Consider the following 13712-nt stretch of genomic DNA (forward strand, 5'->3'; position numbering starts at 1 on the left):
ATTTTTATTTGCCAGTACCCTGCTGTCAAGTCAAAGGTACTTAAGAATTTGGCAGCACCTAATTTGTCTATGAGCTCATCAGCTCTAGGAATTGGATGAGCATCTGTCTTGGTGACAGAGTTGAGCCCTCTGTAGTCCACACAAAACCTCATCTCTTTCTTTCCATCTTTGGTGTGAGGTTTGGGGACTAAGACCACTGGGCTAGCCCAGGGGCTGTCAGAGCGCTCAATTACTCCCAATTCCAGCATCTTGTGGACTTCCACCTTGATGCTTTCCTTAACATGGTCAGACTGTCTAAAGATTTTGTTTTTGACAGGCATGCTGTCTCCTGTGTCCACATCATGGGTACACAGGTGTGTCTGACCAGGGGTTAAGGAGAAGAGTTCAGGAAACTGTTGTAGGACTCTCCTACAATCAGCTTGCTGTTGGCCAGAGAGGGTGTCTGAGTAGATCACTCCATCTACTGAGCCATCTTTTGGGTCTGATGATAGAAGATCAGGGAGAGGTTCACTCTCTGCCTCCTGATCCTCATCTGTTACCATCAACAGATTTACATCAGCCCTGTCATGGAAGAGCTTAAGGCGGTTCACATGGATCACCCTCTTGGGGCTCCTGCTTGTGCCCAGGTCCACCAGGTAGGTGACCTGACTCTTCCTTTCTAGCACTGGGTAAGGGCCACTCCATTTGTCCTGGAGTGCCCTGGGAGCCACAGGCTCCAGAACCCAGACTTTCTGCCCTGGTTGGAACTCAACCATTGCAGCCTTTTGGTCATACCAAAACTTCTGGAGCTGTTGGCTGGCCTCAAGGTTTTTGGTTGCCTTTTCCATGTACTCTGCCATTCTAGAGCGAAGGCCAAGTACATAGTCCACTATGTCTTGTTTAGGCTCAGGAAGAAGTCTCTCCCAGCCTTCTTTAACAAGAGCAAGTGGTCCCCTTACAGGGTGACCAAACAGAAGTTCAAAGGGTGAGAATCCTACTCCCTTCTGTGGCACTTCTCTGTAAGCAAAAAGCAGACATGGCAAGAGGACATCCCATCTCCTTTTGAGTTTTTCTGGGAGCCCCATGATCATGCCTTTTAATGTCTTGTTGAATCTCTCAACTAAGCCATTAGTTTGTGGATGGTATGGTGTAGGGAATTTGTAAGTCACCCCACACTCATTCCACATGTGTTTTAGGTATGCTGACATGAAGTTGGTACCTCTGTCAGACACCACCTCCTTAGGGAAACCCACTCTGGTAAAGATACCAATGAGGGCCTTGGCTACTGCAGGGGCAGTAGTCGACCTAAGGGGAATAGCTTCAGGATACCTAGTAGCATGATCCACTACTACTAGGATGTACATATTTCCTGAGGCTGTGGGAGGTTCCAGTGGACCAACTATGTCCACACCCACTCTTTCAAAGGGGACCCCCACCACTGGAAGTGGAATGAGGGGGTCCTTTGGGTGCCCACCTGTCTTACCACTGGATTGACAGGTGGGGCAGGAGAGGCAAAACTCCTTAACCTTCTGGGACATATTGGGCCAGTAGAAGTGGTTGACTAACCTCTCCCACGTCTTGGTTTGTCCCAAATGCCCAGCAAGGGGAATATCATGGGCTAAGGTCAGAATAAACTCTCTGAACGACTGAGGCACTACCACTCTCCTAGTGGCACCAGGTTTGGGGTCTCTGGCCTCAGTGTACAGGAGTCCATCTTCCCAATAGACCCTATGTGTTCCATTTTTCTTGCCCTTGGACTCTTCAGCAGCTTGCTGCCTAAGGCCTTCAAGAGAGGGACAGGTTTCTTGTCCCTTACACAGCTCCTCCCTTGAGGGTCCCCCTGGGCCTAAGAGCTCAACCTGATAAGGTTCAAGCTCCAAAGGCTCAGTTCCCTCAGAGGGCAGAACTTCTTCCTGAGAAGAGAGGCTCTCTTTTTCTGACTGTGTTGCAGTTGGTTTCCCAACTGACTTTCCTTTTCTCTTGGTAGGCTGGGCCATTTTTCCAGACTCCAGCTCTACTTTTTCACCCTGTGCCTTGCATTGTGCTCTTGTTTTTACACACACCAGTTCAGGGATACCCAGCATGGCTGCATGGGTTTTTAGTTCTACCTCAGCCCATGCTGAGGACTCCAGGTCATTTCCAAGCAGACAGTCTACTGGGATGTTTGAGGAGACCACCACCTGTTTCAGGCCATTGACCCCTCCCCATTCTAAAGTTACCATTGCCATGGGATGTGCTTTAGTCTGATTGTCAGCGTTGGTGACTGTATACGTTTTTCCAGTCAGGTATTGGCCAGGGAAAACCAGTTTCTCTGTCACCATGGTGACACTGGCACCTGTATCCCTCAGGCCCTCTACACTTGTCCCATTAATAAAGAGCTGCTGCCTGTATTTTTGCATGTTAGGAGGCCAGGCAGCTGGTGTGGCTAAATCCACCCCACCCTCAGAGACTAGAGTAGCTTCAGTGTGGACCCTGATTTGCTCTGGGCACACTGTTGATCCCATTTGAAGACTAGCCAATCCATTGTGTCCTGGATTGGAGTTTGGAGTGGAACTTTTCTTGGGACAGGCCTTGTCTCCAGTTTGGTGTCCAGACTGACTACAGTTTCGAGACCAGGCCTTTTTGGGATCAAAGTTTTTACCCTTGTACCCAGGATTGTTTTGTGAAGAGGCTCTGGGCCCACCCTCCTGTGCAGGTTTTTGGGGGCCTGTAGAAGATTCTTTACTATTTTTATTTTTGGCTGTCTCACCACCTTTCCCCTGGGGAGGTTTTGTGACCCCTTTCTTTTGGTCACCCCCTGTGGAAGTTTTGGACACCCTAGTCTTGACCCAATGGTCCGCCTTCTTTCCCAATTCTTGGGGAGAAATTGGTCCTAGGTCTACCAGATGCTGATGCAGTTTATCATTGAAACAATTACTTAACAGGTGTTCCTTCACAAATAAATTGTACAGCCCATCATAATTACTTACACCACTGCCTTGAATCCAACCATCTAGTGTTTTTACTGAGTAGTCTACAAAGTCAACCCAGGTCTGGCTCGAGGATTTTTGAGCCCCCCTGAATCTAATCCTATACTCCTCAGTGGAGAATCCAAAGCCCTCAATCAGGGTACCCTTCATGAGGTCATAAGATTCTGCATCTTTTCCAGAGAGTGTGAGGAGTCTATCCCTACACTTTCCTGTGAACATTTCCCAAAGGAGAGCACCCCAGTGAGATTTGTTCACTTTTCTGGTTACACAAGCCCTCTCAAAAGCTGTGAACCATTTGGTGATGTCATCACCATCTTCATATTTAGTTACAATCCCTTTGGGGATTTTCAACATGTCAGGAGAATCTCTGACCCTAGTTATGTTGCTGCCACCATTGATGGGTCCTAGGCCCATCTCTTGTCTTTCCCTCTCTATGGCTAGGATCTGTCTTTCCAAAGCCAATCTTTTGGCCATCCTGGCTAACTGGATGTCCTCTTCACTGGAGTTATCCTCAGTGATTTCAGAGTTGTTGGTCCCTCCTGTGAGGGAACCAGCATCTCTGACTATTATTTGTGGAGTCAGGGCTGGAGAAGCCCTGCTCTCCCTAAGTAGGACTGGAGGGGGGGAATTTCCCTCCAAGTCACTATCTTCATCCTCTGAGTTGCCATCCTCAGAGGGGTTGGCCTTTTCAAACTCTGCCAAAAGCTCCTGGAGCTGTACTTTGGTAGGTTTGGGGCCTATTGCTATTTTCTTTAGTTTACAGAGTGACCTTAGCTCTCTCATCTGTAGATGGAGGTAAGGTGTGGTGTCAAGTTCCACCACAGTCACATCTGTGCTAGACATTTTGCTTCTAAAAGTTGGAATACTTTTTAAGAATCTAAAACTGGTTCTAGAATCTAATTCAAACTTTTACAACCTTTTAAACTCTAAAAGAAATGCTAAACAGGATCTAACACAAGGCCCTAGCAGGTCTTTTAAGAATTTAGAAAACTTTTCAAATTGCAAAAATCAATTTCTAATGACAATTTTGGAATTTGTCGTGTGATCAGGTATTGGCTGAGTAGTCCAGCAAATGCAAAGTCTTGTACCCCACCGCTGATCCACCAATGTAGGAAGTTGGCTCTGTATGTGCTATTTCAAAGTAAGGAATAGCATGCACAGAGTCCAAGGGTTCCCCTTAGAGGTAAAATAGTGGTAAAAATAGATAATACTAATGCTCTATTTTGTGGTAGTGTGGTCGAGCAGTAGGCTTATCCAAGGAGTAGTGTTAAGCATTTGTTGTACATACACATAGACAATAAATGAGGTACACACACTCAGAGACAAATCCAGCCAATAGGTTTTGTTATAGAAAAATATCTTTTCTTAGTTTATTTTAAGAACCACAGGTTCAAATTTAACATGTAATATCTTGTTTGAAAGGTATTGCAGGTAAGTACATTAGGAACTTTGAATCATTTCAATTGCATGTATACTTTTCAAGTTATTCACAAATAGCTATTTCAAAAGTGGACACAGTGCAATTTTCACAGTTCCTGGGGGAGGTAAGTTTTTGTTAGTTTTACCAGGTAAGTAAGACACTTACAGGGTTCAGTTCTTGGTCCAAGGTAGCCCACCGTTGGGGGTTCAGAGCAACCCCAAAGTTACCACACCAGCAGCTCAGGGCCGGTCAGGTGCAGAGTTCAAAGTGGTGCCCAAAACGCATAGGCTATAATGGAGAGAAGGGGGTGCCCCGGTTCCGGTCTGCTTGCAGGTAAGTACCCGCGTCTTCGGAGGGCAGACCAGGGGGGTTTTGTAGGGCACCGGGGGGGACACAAGCCCACACAGAAATTTCACCCTCAGCGGCGCCGGGGCGGCCGGGTGCAGTGTTAGAACAAGCGTCGGGTTCGCAATGTAAGTCAATGAGAGATCAAGGGATCTCTTCAGCGCTGCAGGCAGGCAAGGGGGGGCTTCCTCGGGGAAACCTCCACTTGGGCAAGAGAGAGGGACTCCTGGGGGTCACTTCTGCAGTGAAAGTCCGGTCCTTCAGGTCCTGGGGGCTGCGGGTGCAGGGTCTTTTCCAGGCGTCGGGACTTAGGTTTCAGAGAGTCGCGGTCAGGGGAAGCCTCGGGATTCCCTCTGCAGGCGGCGCTGTGGGGGCTCAGGGGGGACAGGTTTTGGTACTCACAGTCGTAGAGTAGTCCGGGGGTCCTCCCTGAGGTGTTGGTTCTCCACCAGCCGAGTCGGGGTCGCCGGGTGCAGTGTTGCAAGTCTCACGCTTCTTGCGGGGAGTTGCAGGGTTCTTTAAAGCTGCTTCTTGAAACAAAGTTGCAGTCTTTTTGGAGCAGGTCCGCTGTCCTCGGGAGTTTCTTGTCGTCGTCGAAGCAGGGCAGTCCTCAGAGGATTCAGAGGTCGCTGGTCCCTTTGGAAGGCGTCGCTGGAGCAGAGTTCTTTGGAAGGCAGGAGACAGGCCGGTGAGTTTCTGGAGCCAAGGCAGTTGTTGTCTTCTGGTCTTCCTCTGCAGGGGTTTTCAGCTGGGCAGTCCTTCTTCTTGTTGTTGCAGGAATCTAATTTTCTAGGGTTCAGGGTAGCCCTTAAATACTAAATTTAAGGGCGTGTTTAGGTCTGGGGGGTTAGTAGCCAATGGCTACTAGCCCTGAGGGTGGGTACACCCTCTTTGTGCCTCCTCCCAAGGGGAGGGGGTCACAATCCTAACCCTATTGGGGGAATCCTCCATCTGCAAGATGGAGGATTTCTAAAAGTTAGAGTCACCTCAGCTCAGGACACCTTAGGGGCTGTCCTGACTGGCCAGTGACTCCTCCTTGTTGCTTTCTTTGTTCCCTCCAGCCTTGCCGCCAAAAGTGGGGGCCGTGGCCGGAGGGGGCGGGCAACTCCACTAAGCTGGAGTGCCCTGCTGGGCTGTGACAAAGGGGTGAGCCTTTGAGGCTCACCGCCAGGTGTTACAGCTCCTGCCTGGGGGAGGTGTTAGCATCTCCACCCAGTGCAGGCTTTGTTACTGGCCTCAGAGTGACAAAGGCACTCTCCCCATGGGGCCAGCAACATGTCTCTAGTGTGGCAGGCTGCTGGAACTAGTCAGCCTACACAGACAGTTGGTTAAGTTTCAGGGGGCACCTCTAAGGTGCCCTCTGGGGTGTATTTTGCAATAAAATGTACACTGGCATCAGTGTGCATTTATTGTGCTGAGAAGTTTGATACCAAACTTCCCAGTTTTCAGTGTAGCCATTATGGTGCTGTGGAGTTCGTGTTTGACAAACTCCCAGACCATATACTCTTATGGCTACCCTGCACTTACAATGTCTAAGGTTTTGTTTAGACACTGTAGGGGTACCATGCTCATGCACTGGTACGCTCACCTATGGTATAGTGCACCCTGCCTTAGGGCTGTAAGGCCTGCTAGAGGGGTGACTGACCTATACTTGCATAGGCAGTGAGAGGCTGGCATGGCACCCTGAGGGGAGTGCCATGTCGACTTACTCGTTTTGTTCTCACTAGCACACACAAGCTGGCAAGCAGTGTGTCTGTGCTGAGTGAGAGGTCTCCAGGGTGGCATAAGACATGCTGCAGCCCTTAGAGACCTTCCTTGGCATCAGGGCCCTTGGTACTAGCAGTACCAGTTACAAGGGACTTATCTGGATGCCAGGGTCTGCCAATTGTGGATACAAAAGTACAGGTTAGGGAAAGAACACTGGTGCTGGGGCCTGGTTAGCAGGCCTCAGCACACTTTCAATTGTAAACATAGCATCAGCAAAGGCAAAAAGTCAGGGGGCAACCATGCCAAGGAGGCATTTCCTTACAAGATGTTATAGTTAGGTGACAATTTCAGCCACATTACCTTTTAAATGTACAAATCCTCTATAATTCACCATTGAAAGTTATCTCTAGTAACTATAACTTGTGCCCTACGGTAACTATAACTAAAGCGCTCTACATGCATATCTAATTACCCCATGTATTACATCACTCATGACATCTTCTATGACACCATTGATAAAATCACTCCCACATTTATATTTAACTTATTGATAAGAAAACTGTGAATGGTGGGGATGTGAGATATAGTTATATTAGTGCACAATTTATAATTACCAGAGATAACTGTCACTCATGAATTTTACTGGTTTTGTTCTGTTAAAACATTACATTTTAATTGAAATATTAACCTAACTATATCGTTGCATTATCCTTTGTTTTTTCAGTATGTAAATTTTTTCACTGAAAAAGCAAAAGGTTAAAGTAACAATATAGTTTGGTAAATATGTCAGTGACAACATTTTTTTAACTAAAAAACCCACAGAAAAACACAGATAACTTGCGTTCACCTGTCATGCACTGCCTATGACCTCCCATATTTCATCAATCATGACATGTTCTATGACATTATTGATGAAATCACTGAGTTTCTCAGGTTTTCTTAAAAAAAAGTAACAGATCTTTTTGTCACACCTAACTATGTTATTTTAAGCTTTGCTTTTGTCGTGAATTTCTTGAGATTTTTTAACGTGAAGTGATATTTTATTACCATACGCAAAGCCAACCACCTGCCACACGCAGCCAGCCCAGCAGCCAAATCCCTAGCTGGCATCCAACCCCACGCTACACAAGGTCTTTGTTGTGCTTGGCATAAGATTGGCCTTCAGGCCCCGGGGACCCCCTCTGGAGCCGAATATAAGAGAAAAGGGAAGGGGGCCACGTGGTCCCCTTCCCTGACCCTCTTTAGGTCTTGGTGACCCCCATCCATGAGGGCCTATGTATTTTAAAGGAAAGGGGGGCTAGGTGGCCCCCCTAGCTGAGCCTTGTTGAGCCCTGAGGACCTCATCCCCAGGGTCATATTTTGTTTTTAAAGGTGAGGGAGGCCATTTGGCCCCCCTTTCCAACTCTTAAAAATGGCATGGGCACCCCCATCTGCCAGGGCTGTGTATTTTTTAAAGGGAAAAAGGTTTGTGAGACCTGAACTATTTTCGGCCAACGGGACCGCACCCCCTGAGGTCTGTATTAATTAAAAGTGGATGCCCTGGTGCCAGCGCAGGTTCTGATGATATACTTGTTGGGTGCTGCAGTGGGAGCCGCAGGGCCTCAGCCAGTTCCTTGTATGCTGCTCCCACCAGGCAGGCGCAACCTCTTGATATGTTATGGGCAGGGAAACATATGAAAAGTCTGCTGCCAGCAGCAGGAGCATTTTCAAAGCTCCTGTCCACTGCGAGCAGACTTTAGGCCAGATTTCCAAGTCCCTAGTGCCTCCTTGTGCCACATTAATGCAATTTTTCTTTTTACACTAATGTGGCTCAAGGAGGCAATTTTCGCCGTGCCATATTGACAAAGTGGCGCTTTGCATACATTGCGTCACTTTGTGACCCCTTTCGCCACATTATACCCGCATCAGGCATAATGTATGCCAGGGGGGCATTCCAGCGTTAGGAGGCCCACAAAAATGGCGCAGTGGAATCTACATTTGTGGAATCATTTTTAACGCCTGCTTAACGCAGGTGTTAAAGTGAAGCACCCATTTTGTAATCAATGAGCCTCCTTTCACTTTTCTGCACTAGCGTCAACATTTTTGCAGCAAAGCACCACAATAGTGTCCCAAATTTTGATGCTATTGGCCTAATGTGTACCATGGTGTCGGTAGATGGCAGTAGGGGCACGCAAGAAAAGTGTTGCATCGAGACTGATGTGCCGCTTTCTTGTAAATTTGGTCCTTGGTGTTTGCTCCCACGTGGCAGGAGATTCAAAATTGCTCTCTCAAACCCAACCTATCTTAATTTCTCACAAATTACTGAATAGATTTACACCAAATAACAAAAAGCACAATCTGCATACCAATATCTAACTTCCTGCCACACTTGGTGTCATTCCATTTAGCAGTTTATGCTATAGCCCTGCTTAAAGAAGTCTATGGAAAATGCAAGAGAATTATGTGTTTGCGACTCCCCTTTTTTCTTCGCTCCCACTTGACGGATCACCCTGAAACTTTCCATGCACAAACTAGTGAAAAAGTAGATCCTTTTTGGAAAGTTTTGTGGGGATTTGTCAAACGGTGCTTAAGTTATTAGCAACACAAAATCGCTTTTCCTATGGAACAGCTGCCCTAACTATACTACCCAGTGGCAAGCGCCACTGGGTAATAAACTTTTAAAAACAGAGAGTTAGATTGCCTTTGAACAATCCAGTTCTGTCAGCTAAATGATTGTCCATAAGTAACCGTACTCAAATGTAACTAGTTCATGAAATATTTACTTTTTCTGAAGGTCTCTTTACGTACTATGGTAAACAAGGAATTTCATTTAGATAAAACTGCATTAAAAATCTTTACAAAGCCACTGGCAAATTGCATATTGGTTGGATTAAAACATTAGTTTGCCACAAGGGAGCAAGATCATATTTTCTGGTAGTTGGTGCCACAGTATGTGCTAGAAAAAAGCTGTTGATAGATTCAGGCGCTACACACCTTGGACCAGATTTGCAAGGCCCTTTCGCCACCAGCGCATCACTTTTTGCTAGCCTCCAGTGGCACTAACCACTGCTCCATATTTACAAGGAGGTGTAACGCCACTTTCTGTGGTGTTACGCCTCCTTGTAAATATGGCCCACTCCAATGCAGTTTTCTGCATCAGAAGGGCATGCAATGGGTGTTGCTGTGGGAATTCCATCACAATTCGTAAATCTGTGGCAGGGCCAAAAACTAACACCACTGCTGGAGTGGCGTTAGCATGACAAAATGAGGAGGAATGGTTTTATCCCCCCTTGTTTTTTGTTTTTTCTATGTGTGCTGTAGCACACATAGAAGAAGCAAAATGCCATGGATGATTGTTTAAGGGCAGGAAGGGATACCTTCCTGGACAAAAACAATCACTTTCCTCAACGCAGACAACCTGGCACTATGGTGCAAAATTGCCTGCATTGACCAAGGCAGCTTAATGTAGCTCCAGCATAGGGGGAAGTACAGGGCTGCCCCGTATTCTTGTGAAAATGGCACAGCCCTGCATTTGAAAATAGCGTGGAGCTGCTGATTTTGGTGCTGCACCCCACTGCACCAGTTTCTAGTAAATCTGGCCCCATGTTTCTTTACAACAAATGATGTCATGCAATCTGATTAAAGTAGACACTGTGTCATTATTTTTTAACCTTTAGAAGCCTGAAACATTCTATAGAGCCAATATGCATGGACTTTGAGTTAGTTTTAAAGCCAGATGGCTTTTTTACTCAATGCTGTCATACTGGGAAGAGTGATATTTGTCAGATTTCAAAGGTGAAAGATAACTGCGGTTCAGTGTCTTAAAAGAAAAACTCCTCTGTTTCACTGTGGTTATATTTTTTTCCTATAGTAATAGACACGATCTTTGTGAGCCAGTGTTTCAGGTGATATGTATTCCAGATCTGAAGGTCACCAAAATGTTTTTTTGCACCCTTTGCAGCTTTCAAAAGGAAAGCAGTCATTTTTTTTTTACACTAATGTGGCGCTAAGGAGGCAGTTCTCCTTTGCCATATTTACAAAGTGGTGCTATGCTTGCATTGTACCACTTTGTAAACCCATGTGCCACATTATGCCTGCGCCAGGCATAATGTATGCAAGGGGGTCGTTCCTCCACAGGGAGGCCCATAAAAATGGTGCAGTGTAATTTACAACATTTCTCTACGCCATTTTTAGCGTCATTTGTAACGCCTGCTCAGAGAAGGCGTTAAAATGATGCACCCATTACTTTCAATGGGCCTCCCCTTACTTTGCAGGATTAGTGCCACAATTTATGGCGCTAATCCTGCAAAGTACCACAATAGCGTCATAAATTCTGATGCTATCGTCCTAAAGTGTGCCATGGTGCGCTGTATTGTAAATAGGGGGCACACATGGTGTCATTAGGAGGGAGCGGAGGTGCAAGAAAAGTGGTGCACCACAGCTGATGAGTCACTTTCTTGTAAATCTGGCCCTAAGGGATTTGGTAGAGTTTTTTGCAGCTCTTTCTATGCTAATTTACCATTCTTTGAAATATTCACTGCAAGAGCAGATCAGATCAGCTATTGATTGCCTGTACCAGTTTGCTATGGTTGATGGAAGCTTTTCTTCTGTTGGGGATGAAATCTACCTTTTCAATATTCTCTGACATTGATGGTCAGATTTACAAAGCCCTAGCACCACACTTTTTTAGTGATGCTCCGGTGGCGCTGTGCAGTGCACCACATTTACAAGGTGGCGCTAATCCATTTTTGGTGGCTTAACGCCGCCTTGTAAATGCAGGCCCTCTGTCGCAGTTTTCTGCGTCAGAGTGGCGTGCAATGGGTGTTGCTGTGGGCATTCCAATGCAACACCCATTGCTTTTACCACGGATTTATTAGAAGGCATACATCTGTGACAGCACGAACATGGTACAATGAGGAGGAATGCTTTTATTCTTCCACGTTTTTTTTCTTTTTCCATGCGTGCTGCATTCAGCACAAATAGAAAGTGGAAAAGGCCATTAAGAGTTGTTTATGTGCAGGAAGTGTGTTTCTTCCTGCACATAAACAATCATACAAACAATCATGCAGAATGCAGCACACATAGAAGTGCCATATTGCCATTGTAGATTATTTATGTGCAGGAAGGGACACTTTCCTGCACATAAACAATCGCTCTCCTCAACGCAGGCACAATTGCACTATGGTGCAAGGATGCCTGTGTTGGCGCAGGCTGCTTAATTTAGCTCCGGCACATGGGGAAATGCAGGGGTGCGCCGTATTATTGTAAATATGGTGCATCGCTGCATTTCACAACTGGTGCAGCACTGTGCTGCTATTTTTGGAGCAGCACAGCACTGTGCCAGTTTCTTGTAGATCTTGATTTAAGATGAGCTTTAAACAGATGCAATCAATTTCCTCTGTTTAGAATGCCTCATTTTCCTTTAGAATTATAGTTGGAATAAACAGTAAAGGGAAGTCACTTGCTTCGGCATAAGTATGCCAGGTGAGAGGTAAAAAGATGTCAGCTTCACGGTTTTACGCATATGTGATTCCTTCACAATGAATTAAGGGTTATTCAGCTGACTTGCTGTAACTTGGTGCTGTTATCAACTTCTGGGTAACAGTCACAGGCCAAGCTTGATGTATAGCAGAAATATTTCAGGATTTTGAGTCCAGTGGGCCTTCTGTTGATACTGCATAATCAGTTGAATGTGTGTTGTTGGCTTTATCACTGCGCTGTTGTACTAGACACTGTGATTTGCAAAAAGTATAAATAATATCTCTGGTTGTGATATATCTTTCATAGTCAGTTCCTCTTGGTTAGCTGATTGTGGGATTGATAATTTTTCAGATAATCCTTCTGAGTGTTTCCTAATTGTTTATTTTTGTCCAGATCTTTTAATTCTTCAGAATGTATCCTGTCTGATTACGTTCGAGATTTGATTCGTATTTTGACTGACTTGTCTATCTCTTGTTGTTAAAAATTGGGTTTTTGGTTGGCAGTCAGGTTACCCTCTGTCCAAGCAAGAACCCTCACTCAAGTCAGGGTAAGTCACACACAATCCAAATTATCCTGTGCCCACCCTCTGGTAGCTTGGCACTAGCAGTCAGGCTTAACTTAGAAGGCAATGTGTAAAGTATTTGTGCAATAAATCACACAATAACACAATATAGCACCACAAAAATACACCACACAGTGTTTAGAAAAATATGTAATATTTATCTGGATATTTACAGGTCAAAACGAATAAAGATGCAATATGAAATTGTAGAGATATCACTGAAAAGTGATATAAAGTGTCTTAAGTCTATAAAAAGCAAACAAAGTCTCTTTCAAGCACAAAGTACCTGGTTTAAAGTGGAAAATCTCCGCAAAGGGCCGCAGGAGAAGAGATATGTGGAAAAATGGTGTGTGTGTTAATTTCTCCCCTGCACACACGGACTTGAGTAGTTATTTTTCACGCGGGGAAATCGGGCATCGTTTTCCGGTGCATGGACAGTCTCTTTCTGTGGTTCGCTGGATTACCAGACGTCCCGGGTTCTGTGCGTGGAATCCTAGGCTTGTTTTCCGGCTGCGTGTCGTTCCGGTGGGCTGTGCGTGGAATTTTCTCTCTTATGGCAGGCGTCGCGTCGATTTCCTTTCTGGAGTCGGGCGGCGTTTGTCCAGACAAGGCCGTGCGTCGAAGTTCCGGTCGCACCACAGGCGTCGCTTCGAGTGGCGTCTTTCCGGATCGGCGTGCCGTGAAGTTTTCACCGCGGAGCAAGCTGTGCGGCGAATTTTTCGCCGCACAAGGCATCCAAATGAAAAAGAGAAGTCTTTTTGGTCCTGCGACTTCAGGGAACAGGAGGCAAGCTCTATCCAAGCCCTTGGAGAGCACTTCAGCAGCAAAGCAAGAGTTCAGCAAGGCAGCAGGGCAACAGCAAGGCAGCAGTCCTTTGTAGAAAGCAGTCAGGTGAGTCCTTTAGACAGCCAGGCAGTTCTATTTGGCAGGATGCAGGTTCTGGTTCAGGTTTCTTCTCCAGCAAGTGTCTGATGAGGTAGGGCAGAGGCCCTGTTTTATACCCAAATGTGCCTTTGAAGTGGGGGAGACTTCAAAGAGTGGCTAAGAAGTGCACCAGGTCCCCTTTCAGTTCAATCCTGTCTGCCAGGGTCCCAGTAGGGGGTGTCGCAGTCCTTTGTGTGAGAGCAGGCCCTCCACCCTCCCAGCCTAGGAAGACCCATTCAAAATGCAGATGTATGCAAGTGAGGCTGAGTACCCTGTGTTTGGGGTGTGTCTGAGTGAATGCACAAGGAGCTGTCAACTAAGCCCAGCCAGACGTGGATTGTAAGGC

The 13712-nt window shown here is 46.2% G+C and overlaps 1 protein-coding gene across 1 annotated transcript in view; it reads left to right on the forward strand.

The window, feature by feature from the left end:
• TACR3 (tachykinin receptor 3) overlaps positions 1–13712 on the forward strand; it is a 1184508-nt gene that overhangs the window by 452164 nt on the left and 718632 nt on the right. The window lies entirely within an intron of this gene.

Source organism: Pleurodeles waltl, chromosome 1_2, assembly GCF_031143425.1.
Source record: "Pleurodeles waltl isolate 20211129_DDA chromosome 1_2, aPleWal1.hap1.20221129, whole genome shotgun sequence".
NCBI classification, from domain to species: Eukaryota; Metazoa; Chordata; class Amphibia; order Caudata; family Salamandridae; genus Pleurodeles; species Pleurodeles waltl.